The sequence below is a fragment of the Drosophila takahashii genome, chromosome 3R, assembly GCF_030179915.1.
Source record: "Drosophila takahashii strain IR98-3 E-12201 chromosome 3R, DtakHiC1v2, whole genome shotgun sequence".
NCBI lineage: Eukaryota > Metazoa > Arthropoda > Insecta > Diptera > Drosophilidae > Drosophila > Drosophila takahashii.
Genome location: NC_091681.1, coordinates 5,168,400 through 5,180,752, shown reverse-complemented (window position 1 = coordinate 5,180,752; position 12,353 = coordinate 5,168,400). Strand labels below are relative to the sequence as shown.

The 12,353-nt window shown below is 33.6% G+C and overlaps 1 protein-coding gene across 8 annotated transcripts in view; it reads right to left on the bottom strand.

The window, feature by feature from the left end:
* The window catches only part of Gfat1 (Glutamine:fructose-6-phosphate aminotransferase 1), a 37,768-nt gene extending 25,865 nt beyond the window's left edge, over positions 1-11,903 (bottom strand). For all 8 annotated transcript variants that reach the window (XM_044394706.2, XM_044394711.2, XM_044394708.2 and 5 more), the window contains exon 1: positions 11,760-11,903. The gene's annotated coding sequence lies outside the window, so the exon portion shown is untranslated. The remainder of the gene's footprint in view (positions 1-11,759) is intronic.
* Positions 11,904-12,353: the final 450 nt, after the last annotated feature.

Genomic DNA, 12,353 nt, shown 5'->3' with positions numbered 1-12,353 from the left:
TATTTTTCTAGAAAATATAAAAGTAACCTTATTTGATCAATTTCCCTTCTTATACATCATTTCAAGATGTTTTTCTCAAAATGGTAAGTTATTGGGGTTTTATATTTATAATTTGTAATTTGTATACTCATTTCAGCTATTATCACAGTTCAAATTTAAAACAAGAGAGAACGCTATAGTCGGGTGCCCCGACTATCAGATACCCGTTACTCAGCTAAAGGGAGTGCGAAGAAGATGGGGATAACAACTTTGATCCGCCGTAACTTTTTAACGAATGGTCCGATTTAAAAAATTTCTTCTACATTTCAATAGGTATTGATAAATACAATAAAACTGCATTTTTACTTTTCCGAAATATTGAAATTTTTTTGAATGGAGACCTCTCAGTAAAATTTTGTATGAAAAGGAAGAAAAAGCGGCAAAAATAGCTATTTTCAAAAAATCATAAAAAATACAAGGAAAAATATTTTGAATTTTTTTTTTTTGCAGTTATTATTAATTTTGATTGGGGAACAACTTTGCATCAAAACATTTTTGTTTTAAGCCCAAGAAAAAAAGTTGAAAATTTGACTTTCGAAAAAAATTGTCTAATTTGCCCACTTTTCAAAGGGTGCTTAATGGGTTAAGAAAATTTTTGTGTCATTTAAACGGAATTGAAGTGCTCTTTCCATAGGTGCCAAACTGTTTATATTATAAGTTCAAAATATGAGTACAGTTAACATTCAAATTTGTGAAAATACTTTTGACTAGGGTTGTATATATATATATTCTTGATCAGCATTACTAGACGAGTCGATCTAGCCATGTCTGTCTGTCCGTCTGTTTCTATGCAAACTAGTCTCTCAGTTTTTGAGCTATCGGGATAAATCTGTTGGAACCGACCGGATCGGACAACTATATCTTATAGCTCCCATATGAAGGAAACGTTAAAAAAATTCTAGCTTCGGTGTTTTCTCAAATATTACCTTCTACTCTTGGAAATATTATTTTTTATATATTTCTGAATTTCGAATTAAATATTTAAAAAATCGGATCACTATATCATATAGCTGCCATAGCAACGGCCGAAAAATTAAATGGAAATTAATTGGAAAACAATTATATCTTTGTTGATTTTTATTACATTCTCTTCTACTCTGGGATATGACTATTTTTAAATATTTCCGAATTTCGATTTTAATTTTAAAAAGATCGAACTACTATAACATATAGCTGCCACAGAAACGATCGAAAAATTAATGTGAAATAATAGGAAATTTAACATTTTGGCGATTTATAAATTAATAGAATGATCTGCAAGGGTATATAACAGCGGTCGGCAGCGTCCTATTAAATGAGCATAGGAAATTGTTCTGCTCATTCTCTGCCTCTCACGTATACTGTAGAACAGCGCACTATGGGGAATTTTACCACTTTTTTTGGCCAAAACCCATTTTTTTAAAGTCGTTAAACTAAAAATGTGTATTCTAGAATACTTTAACAGAAGACCAATCTTTAATGTTACGTTTCAGGAATTTCAATAGAGGCCGCCTCTGCTAACTTACAGCTGTTAGATCAGCTGCTGTATGTTGCATTTTTACGCCTCAGAAATTTGACGAAATGCTGAGACTATTTAAATGCTAAAAATAAGAGTCTTAAAGCAATTTAAGTGGAGTTTTTGGAATTAATTCAAAGGATGGTAGTGTGCACTAAGTATTTGTGTGATTAAACAATCTAAATTAATCGTGGTTTTCTTGTAATCGATTATTTTTGTGACCGGTCTAACACGAATATTTTTAAAGAAAACCAATTTTTAAAAAGAGATATAAAGCGAGTCCAGCGGAGTCCATCCATCAAACCTTTGGGAATTAAAGAGTAAGGAATTCTCTTTAAAATTAGTATAGTCAGAAACTTCACTTTTTTCGATTCTTGGAGAAACTTAGTTTTTTAGATCATAACCTCAAATTTTGCAAATGCCCCTTTGTATGCACTGTGGAAGAAAGATATCAATAGACTTACATTGGAAATGTCTTCTAAAGTAAGGCAAAAACACTTATCGCTATCATTTGACATTAAAAACGGACCTAAGAGGTTGTAAAAAGAAAAATAAATCTATAACTGTATAAAAAACTGAAAGAAATGGCATGTAAGCTCTGAGAATTTTCGGTTCTATGAAACTAAAAGAAATATTCTTCCGATTTTAACAAAATTTTGTATGTGGTTTTAATACTGTATTAAATCGGTTCTTATCAAGTTTTGTGCATTTATCTCTAAAAATAGCAAAGTTGATCTGATCATTCCTATGGCAGCTATATGATATAGTTGTCTGATCCAAAAGATATTCATGCAGAATATGCGTTGTGATAAATAATAACGATTGCCAAAGTTTTAATTTGATATCTTTAAAATTGACGGAGTTATTAATATTGGCCAAAAAAAGTGGTCAAATTCCCCATAGTGCAGCGGTCTTTACACACACCTTGATGAGCTGCCCCGTGCAATTTACTCACAAAAATATAAAACAAAATGAAATTGTATGAGTGTGCCGACCGCTGGTATATAAGCTTCGGCTTGCCGAAGCTAGCTTCCTTTCTTTATTTAGTAAACGTTAAATTTAAAATATCGGTAGACTTACAGAAATCCCATTAGGCTGATTTTTACAGTCGAAATTTTCCTTAAAATTGCTTTTATTTTTAAGATGCAAAAAACTGATCAGCAAACTATTTATTGGTTTTCAAACGTTGAGATATTGACATATTGTTGATTTGTAAAAAACATTATTTCGCTCCGTTGCACACACACATGGACGAAATATATAAAAGCCACAAAATGAGTTTTTTATAAACACAATCCCTAGATATGTGCGTGTGTGTACATTGCAACTGACTAAGGAAGTTAGATTTGCTTAAATTCAAATTAATGATAATACTGATATCCTTTTACATAAAAAAAATTGCATTTACATTTCTACAATAGATCGAAGACATTTTCTTATAGATTTTTGTGTATTCAAAAAAAAACTAAATATTCAAATCAATTGATTCTCTTACCCTTTCTTACACGTGCCTCATATTGTTTAAGCAAATGGAAATGTTTAAGCAATTTGATTCATGGCATCCCCTTCAACCTGCCTCCCTTATCGAGTATTACTATAAAAGAGTAGATGTCGATTTGCGTCATGTTCCCCCAGCCCAAACCATGAGACCTAAAATTCTGGAAAAAATTGGGTATGAATTGTGTGTTTGAGGAGGTGTGCACTAAGAAAGAACTTTTCAAATTCGGCTCCTAAGGACTCCCAGGACTCCCAAAAAATGCCAATTTGCTTGTTTAAAACATCAACCATTCCCACAGTTTTTAACCAAACAAGTTAATATTTATACCCGTTACTCGTAGAGTAAAAGGGTATATTGTATTCGTGCAAAAGTATGTAACAGCTAGAAGGAAGCATTTCCGACCCTATATCTAAAGATTATAAAATGAAAGACCGATTTTTAGGGGGATACGACCACAACCTAAACCATAAGAGCTAGAGCAGCCAAATTTTTTCACAGTATTCCATTGGGGTCGTAGGCGCCCACTAAGGTCCGACATGTCCCCCAGTGGCCCCAAACAGCTCCAATATCCATATTTAGAGCAAAAAATCATTAGATTTACTTAAGCTTAACTTCTAAAGTGGTTGGAATTTCGAAATTTTGATTTTGCAGAGTTTTAGGTCTTGAAAGGGCCTAATTAGAAATCTAACAGAAATTTCGATATCCCCCATAATTTGGGGGCTACATTTAAAATTAACTTTTCGATTTAAAAAATCTAAACCGCTGCTCCGATCGAGATGATTTATTGGTAAATGGTTATTCTATGGCCCAGATGCTTAAGTTAAATTTTTTAAGTTTTTAACATTTTTTTAGAGGATTTTTAACGAATTTATTTAGATTTCCTAAGTTATTGCGTTGCATTTTGTGGGAGCCTGCCGAGAGAGCGAAACCCAGAGAGCGGATGCCAAGAGAGCGACGGCCGAGAGAGCAACAGTCAAGAAATTGTGAGGGGTAGTGCTGCAGGGAAAGGGGAGGGGAAAGAGGCAATTTAAGTTAAATTTGTTTTGGATTTTAAAAACTTAAACTCCGATCAAAATGATTTTCGATCAATAGTCAGTCCTGTGGATCAAATGCTTAGGTTTTATTTTTCATTTTGTAGCAGAAGTAAGAACCTTATTTAATTTCCACCATGGAAGAAAATAGAAAATTACTACAAATTCTTTAAGCAAAGCCAAAATGTTTCCAAGTTAAATATTAATCTTAAGATTCGAACTTTTGACCAAGTACGTATGTACATATGTATATTTGGATATGTTTTGATTTGATTATATGTATGTACAATACATTCTTTCTATTCGAAAGTATGTAGATAATGTGCTTAGATACAAATAAAATGATTTATTTCCTTTCAGACAATGCAAAATTGGCAGAGTTTAAAATTAATAATTATCAATCAAATGTAGAATCGCAAAATAATAAGTTACTTCGCTACTTTTGTATGGGATGTCAATCTTTTCGTGTGTGTACAAATGTTTTCGTTCCATTCAAAACAACAAATTTAAAAACAACAAATTCCAATTTACAAACAACCTTTATATACCTTTGGATTTATTATGGTACTTACATAGGTATTAAACATTGCTCTGATTTAAACTAGCCACATCTGACTGCGACACTGAAATAAGCTAAATCCACCAGATCTACACGTCATTGTATCATTTCGTTTCGAAATTGTAATAGTCGGAACGCAGCATTAAAAGTCATTGGAAATTAGCCGTTCTCATGTTTGTTTTGTAAAGTTACCTTTGCATTGCAATTTTCTCAAATGCACAAAACAATTTGACTTTGCGCGACAGACATGGCCGAAAAAGAAAATTTAAACGAGAAAGTGTTGCCAACAATATTAAATGGCAAATTTTTTAACCCGGACGGCAAGTGTGTGTTGTGTGTTAATAAAACAATAAAATTCGATGATAAATCGACAGGAAATCTGCACACACAGCCTATGCCTTTTTTTATGTGTGAGATATGTACATATACACATTACTTACATATGTACATATTTGAGAGTGAAAACTAATCGCGGTTTTATTTTATATAATTTTGTGCACGAATGTATGTTCCCATCACTACGTCAATTTATTTATGAAACCAAAGTGTATTTGGCGCGCAAAAATGCCGTATGTACGTAAACAAACGGCATATACATATGCACAATATACATATAGTCAATGTTTCTACATACGGAATTTGTGCGCGCCAAACATGTACATGAGGGTTTCATAAATATATTAATGAAGTGATACGTGCATACAATTATTCATGCCGCGTGTTTTAAAAATATATACAAAATTATTTAAGCTTACATTTATAAATAATTGGATTTAATTTCAACAACTTTAGAGGGTTCATCCAAGCAGATACACGGACGAGGCCATGAAAGCTAAGAAAGCTTAGACAAATATGGAACTTTGTAAGGAAAATTAAAAATCGTTTTTCGGTTCCTTGAGCTCAGCTTTTATAAAAAATAAAAAAAACAATATATTTACCCTTTACCTTTACCTAGGTACTGGGAAATTGAAGTACCTTTACCTTACCTAGGTATTTATTTTTGCCCAATACCTTTTACCTTACCTAGGTACAAAAACACAGTACCTTTCCCAACACTGTTTATTATATAGCTCTACCAGTAGCCTTCGGATTCTCTCTCTTGAAGAATCTTCTAGAAAGGATGTTTACGCAAAGGGTTTCAACAAACGCGCAAATAAGATATATGAAAGTCCTGACAACCTAATTTCCTAACTGCAAACTAATTTTGAGCGAACGAAGTCGCTCCGGGTATAGCTAGTTTTTATATATGCCTTTTAAGGTTTTAAGTTTTTTTGGGGGCTAGATCTGGTGGATAAAAAAAGTTACGGTAAAAAAAATTGCACCCAAAATGATAGATTTGGCTATCAGAACGGTGGAGTTAAGGTGGGAATAAGGTGAGGTTAAGGCGGGGTTAAGTTGTGGCTAAGGGGGGTATTAGATAGATTAGGGTAAAAGTGCTGTAAAAGAAGGGTGAAGGTGAGAAAGGTAAGGTTCGTTTATAATTTGAATAAAGTGTGCAAGGTGACAAACAAGTTTTATTAAGAAAAAGTGAAGTTAAAGTTACATTGGTTAGGACGGGAAAATAATGAAAATAGTATAAAGGTGCCAAAAAAGTGTGCCAAGGGTGAGATTAAAAAAGGAGAGCGGTGAGGTTAAGATGAGGTAATATTGGGGTTAATGCGGTGAAGTAAGTATGTTATGGTTAGAAGGATATGGATAGAATATTAGTGCGTTCTAGGTGGGTCTATTGTTTAGCTAAGTTTAGGTGGGATTTTACTCGAATATCACTATCAAATAAAAACACCTCTTAACGAGGTAAAAAACTAGTGACGACCGCACCTTCAACATACAAAAGTTCTGATATCAACATTTGTGACGAAAAATTATTACACTCGTCATTAAATAGACTTTCTAATATTTTCTCATTCGGCCCGCCCTAGCAAACTATTCCAGCCTTTTTCCCTTTACAGGCATTTTCTATTGCAGCGTGACGAATGAGAAAAGATTAGAAAGTCTATTTAATGACGAGTGTAATAATTTTTCGTCACAAATGTTGATATCAGAACTTTTGTATGTTGAAGGTGCGGTCGTCACTAGTTTTTTACCTCGTTAAGAGGTGTTTTTATTTGATATCAGAAGTTTTTGTTTGTTTACATTTGCTCTCATAGGAGCTAATATATACATTTAAATTTAAATTGGTCAATCATAATTTTTAAACTATTGTATTTTAACAAATTAAGTTAAAAAGGCGTTGAAGTATTTCAAAATACCTTTTAAACAAGGTATAGCACATGTCTGTACCTTTAGTAGTATAGAACTTACAAACTAACGAAATTTAGCTATTTTTAGCTTTTTCCCGCTAAAGTAGCGGCTTTTTCCAAAAGTCGTAGAACAAAAGATTCCTATATGGAACTCTTAAGTGCAAATTTACAGATTCCATGACCCTAAAATACAGTTCGGATACCCTCCCACAAAATTCAATACTCAGGGAGCGTTAATTGTTCGAGCTGGCAAAAGTGGCTATTTTCGTATAAAAATAACTTTTAAACGTGACTTTTTACAGTAATGTGTTATATACCGAAATTTAAGGAATCTCAAGGGCTATACAGTTTAAAGTTTTCAAGAAAATCGTTAGAGCCGTTTTTGAGAAAAATAAAAAAAAGCTAAAAAAAAAGTTTTAAAAAATTGTCTTTTGTTCATATCTTTTTAATTATTACATTTACACAAATTGCATATAGAAGGCGTTTATAGCATTCAAAAATACCTTTCAAACAAGATGCAGCACAAGTCTGTAGCTTTAGTAGTATAGAAGTTACGGTTTTCCGAATTTTAGCTATTTATAGCTGTTTTCCCGCTAAACTAGCGAGTTTTTCCAAAAGTGGTAGAACAAAAGTTTTTTATATCGATGGGATGAACGTCATATTAAATTTTCAAAACTTAAGAAACATGTTTTGGACAAACTGACAAACTGACAAACTGACAAACTGACAAACAGAATTAAATTTTCATTTTGGGAAGAAGAAGGAAATCTTATTTTGGCTATAACTTTTGAACGGAGCGTCGGATTTTGACAAATGACCCCTCATTCGACGGGTATTTTCAAAAGGAATACAACTAAAACATTGCGAGGGGGCATTTATCCCCACCGGCCCCAACAGCTCCAAATTTCGAAATTTTCATTTTTTCACTTTCACCGCTCTCTCTCCCAAGCCAATTGATTTTCTTAAAGTCTTGGTATGCAATCCTTTAAGTTATTGCAATACCTTTCGATTGGTGTATCATTCATTATGATCGGACCATCACACTAGATTTTCATTTCTTCGTGTATATATAGTAGTCGCCTTCGCACACTCTCCTGGTGCGCTTCGTCACTACATGGACTGCCGTCCATAGTGATGGACGGCAGTCCATGTAGTGACGAAGCGCACCAGGAGAGTGTGCGAAGGCGACTACTATTATATAGCCGCAAAATTGAAAATCTGCTGTGATAGTCCGATCGTAATGAGTAATACACCAATCGAAAGGTATTGCAAAAACTTAAAGGATTGCATACCAAGACTTTAAGAAAATCAATTGGCTTGGGAGAGAGCAGTGAATGTGAAAAAATGCAAATTTCGAAATTTGGAGCTGTTGGGGCCGGTGGGGATAAATGCCCCCTCGCAATGCTTTATTTGTGTTCCTATTGAAAATACCCGACGATTGAGGGGTCATATGATAAAATCCGACGCTCCGTTCAAAAGTTATAGCCAAAATAAGATTTTCTACGTCTTCCCAAAATGAAAATTTAATTCTGTTTGTCAGTTTGTCCAAAACATGTTTTTTAAGTTTTTAAAATTTTATATGACGTTCATCACATCGATATAAAAAACTTTTGTTCTACCACTCTTGGAAAAACTCGCTAGTTTGGCGGGAAAACAGCTATAGATAGCTAAAATTCGGAAAACCGTAACTTCTATACTACTACACTCAAAAAAATTTGCTTGGTAAAATTGACCAACAAACATAGTTACGTAACTATTAAAATAGTTACGTGTATTTTGTTTTTGCTTTGGGTTTGTGTCTTTGCTAATTGTGTGTATTTTGTTGTTGTGAAATGACAATTTACTTAGTAGAATTGACAATTTTGCTGGTTGGGGCCTATTTGACAATTATTACAGTTGATTTTACCAAGTTTTTTTTTGTGTGTACTACTAAAGCTACAGACTTGTGCTGCATCTCGTTTGAAAGGTATTTTTAAATGCTATAAACGCCTTCTATTAGGAATTTGTGTAAATGTAATAGTTAAAAAGATATGAACAAAGGACAATTTTTTTGAAATCTTTAAACTTAAAACGATCGCACCTTCAACGTACAAAAGTTCTGATATCAACTTTTGTGACGAAAAATGATTTTAGATGCGACTAAATAAGTACGCTACCTAAAATTTATTCATTCGGCACGCTACAACAGAGAACTTTCGTGTAGATATTAAATATTTGCTAAGCCGGGCCGAACGAGTAAATTTTAGGTAGCGTACTTATTTAGTCGCATCTAAAATCATTTTTCGTCACAAAAGTTGATATCAGAACTTTTGTACGTTGAAGGTGCGATCGTCACTAGTTTTTTACCTCCCTTAGAGGTGTTTTTATTTGATTAATTTGTATTTGGAAAAATGAAAAAATCAGCAATAAATGCTTTACTAATAGTAGCGGACAACGTCGCTTCGGGTATTGCTAGTTATTAATATAATTCTTATTAAGGTGAAAAATTAATGGAAACAAAAATACTGAAGCAAAATATCAATGATAAAATGCAGTAATTGCTTTTCTTAATGCTGTTTTTTAAATTAGTCAAATACATAAAGCAAAACATTCCTTCGCATAAATATTGGTTTCCCTTAAAAGAGTTGTCTACTGTGGATATTTTTCAAAAACTCCCGTTAACTTATTCGCCAAAAGTATATACTTTTTATTTACCTTTTCGTTACCTATAAAAAATATTCCCTCTAATTTCATAAATCTTAACCAAAATTATCTTATTGGTTGTTCGAGAGCTATCTTCTCGAGAGAGATCTATCTTTTAGCAATTTTTTTTCCTACTTTTTTTTTAAGAAAACAAGTTTTTTTTTAGATTTGCACGATAATCGGTTTGGAATTTAATTACGTGCTCAACCCAGTATGAAATTCTATATTTAAACAATATGTTTAGGACAAAGTACTAATGTTATGAAGAAAATTAATGTAAGGATTTGTGTCGAAAAATGAAGTTATTTTTTTCTCTTCTGTGCAGCTGATAATTTAAGCAAGCAATAAGAATTTTAGGATTTTTTTTATGCAAGTTTTTATATATTTCTTAAGTAGTAGTAAGTAGTAGTAGTATACTGTTGTTTTCACGGAAATTAAGGAAAAAAAATTATGATAATTTTTAAATTAAAAATTAAAACTTTAAAATCGTTACTGAAGCCAAATGAAATGATTGAAATCAATCCGCGAAATCTTCAGGTCACAGTAGTTTAAGACAATCTCAATTTCTAATGATAATGAAAACTGATTTCACTAGCATTACATTTTTTAATGATAACGGCACAACTCTGGTATAACAAAATAAAAAAGACATATATATATATATATATATATATATATATATATATAAAAAAATTTAATTTTCTATTTTGCCCTAATGACGTCATATAAGAAAATCGAATGGATTCGAATATGAATCCAGTCGTGCAGAAAGTTGAAAAAAAAAGATTTGAATTTTAATAATGGGCATTTCTTTTCACATTTCCCAAGCTTTATTTTGTGTACAAATCTGCCGTATTCGCTGGGGACAAAAATAGAAGTGGATTTCATGGAAGTCCATTCAACATCAGAATTTAGCGAATACTGATGGAATATTAATATGCGATTTTTTTTATGCAAAGTGTTTTGATGCAAAGTTGTTCCCCAATCAAAATTAATAATAATTAATAATTTGTGTCATTTAAACGGAATTGAAGTGATCTTTGTAAAGGTGCCAAAAGTGTATATTATAAGTTCAAAATATGAGTACAGGTAACATTAAAATTTGTGAAAATACTTTTGACCACCCCTGTATATGTATCTGCAAATTGTGCAAAAATGTATATGTTGAACAAATCAAAATAAAGGACAACAATGCGATTTAGAGGGGGGTAATCATGAGTGGATCCACGGGGGGGTATGGGGGATAAATTCTTCCCGGTACAAGCAAATCGGTATAATAAATTAACACAAAATTTTGTTTAAGTTCCGGAGCCGCTTCGGATTTCCGGTACTAAATAAGGTAATTTCAGTGTAATTGAAATTGTTTTATATTTTAGAAATAAAAACAAAAGAAAGCAATGAAATCAAAGCGTTTCAATCGACGTAAATGCTATCTTTAGTATTGGCCATGAAACCACGAATTACGCTATAGGGGTATTTCGCTGGAATAATATCTACAAATTGTATGACAAGTAACCGCTTATCAGTATGTTACAACCGGCACATCACGCCAAGAATAGTCAGAATAGTTAGAGAGGCATTATTTCACTCCTAATTGTCCGCCGTTTTCTTCAAAAATGGGAATGTAAATAAGTTGTTTTCGTCGTGGGGAAAACAAACTAGATATGCCATAGATATTGGCATAGGCCGCAAATTTTATTTGGTTACACAGCTTGCTTTGCAGTTGTGTGTGCACTTCGCCGCGTCAGAGTCAATGCCTTTGATCGGGAAATTTAGGTCGCGGTCCGCGGAATTAATTAGAGGTGGGTACTAATTTTCGGATTTGCAGCCTAATTTAACGGTCAATTTTTAAAAAATCCTACGTCGGGTTGGCTAACATCTTATCGAAACTGTTGGCTGTCCAAACAGGTATTTTATGTAAGGCGAACCCATCGAATTTTGTTTGCTAATTCGGGTTTTAAGCAGGTTTTCTGTGCAGGCTTTTGGCTCTTACATTATTATACAACTTTATTAAAGTTTGCTGCGCTGGCATCGATATAACCGCATCTACTGAATAGTTAATTAAATTGCGCACAACGTCGCGTTCTAGTCTCCCCAAAGAAGATTCACGTTATGAATGGCTAATGGCCAAGACTTTTTCACGCCAGCTGTTAGGTCCTTCTGGAACCTAAGTGCTGCGTATATATTTCAGTTTCTTCACTTGACTCGGACTCACTTGACTTGCTTTTATCGCTGGGTTGCAGTGCCCGGTCTTTGTTGTCTAACTGGTTGTGGCTGGGTTTGGTTTGGATCGGGCAGCTCTCGCACTGGCCAACTTCGCTGTTAAAATAACACTGAACCTACTTCAAAAAGCAGCCCGCACTAAATGTGGTTCTTTTATAGGCCGCGGCCTCTTGCTGCTGCGCCAGCCGATAGCCCGATCCGCAACGATCGTTAATGTCAAAGAGTCTGGCCAACTCCCCGTCAACAAGCACACCCAGTCGAGAGCGTACAAAGTCGGTTACCGCCTCTTAATGCGATAACTCTCAACGCTGTTGCTCTTTCGTAGCACGCTGCACTCTTAAGAAAAAAAACTTTACCGCATTTAAGTTTGTTAAAAGTCGGTTAAAAGCGGTGGAACTGCTCTGTAGAATTCTGTAGAATATCAAAACCAGTGCTGCCATTTTGTCCTCTTTCCGGACAGATCTGTCCTTTTTTTAATTTTTATCCGGAAAAAAATTCAAACATCCCCTATCCGGAAATCTGTCCTTTTTTCAAAGATAAGGTTTTGAGTGTTCTTTTTGCATAATAAACCTGCTTTTATAAAGCT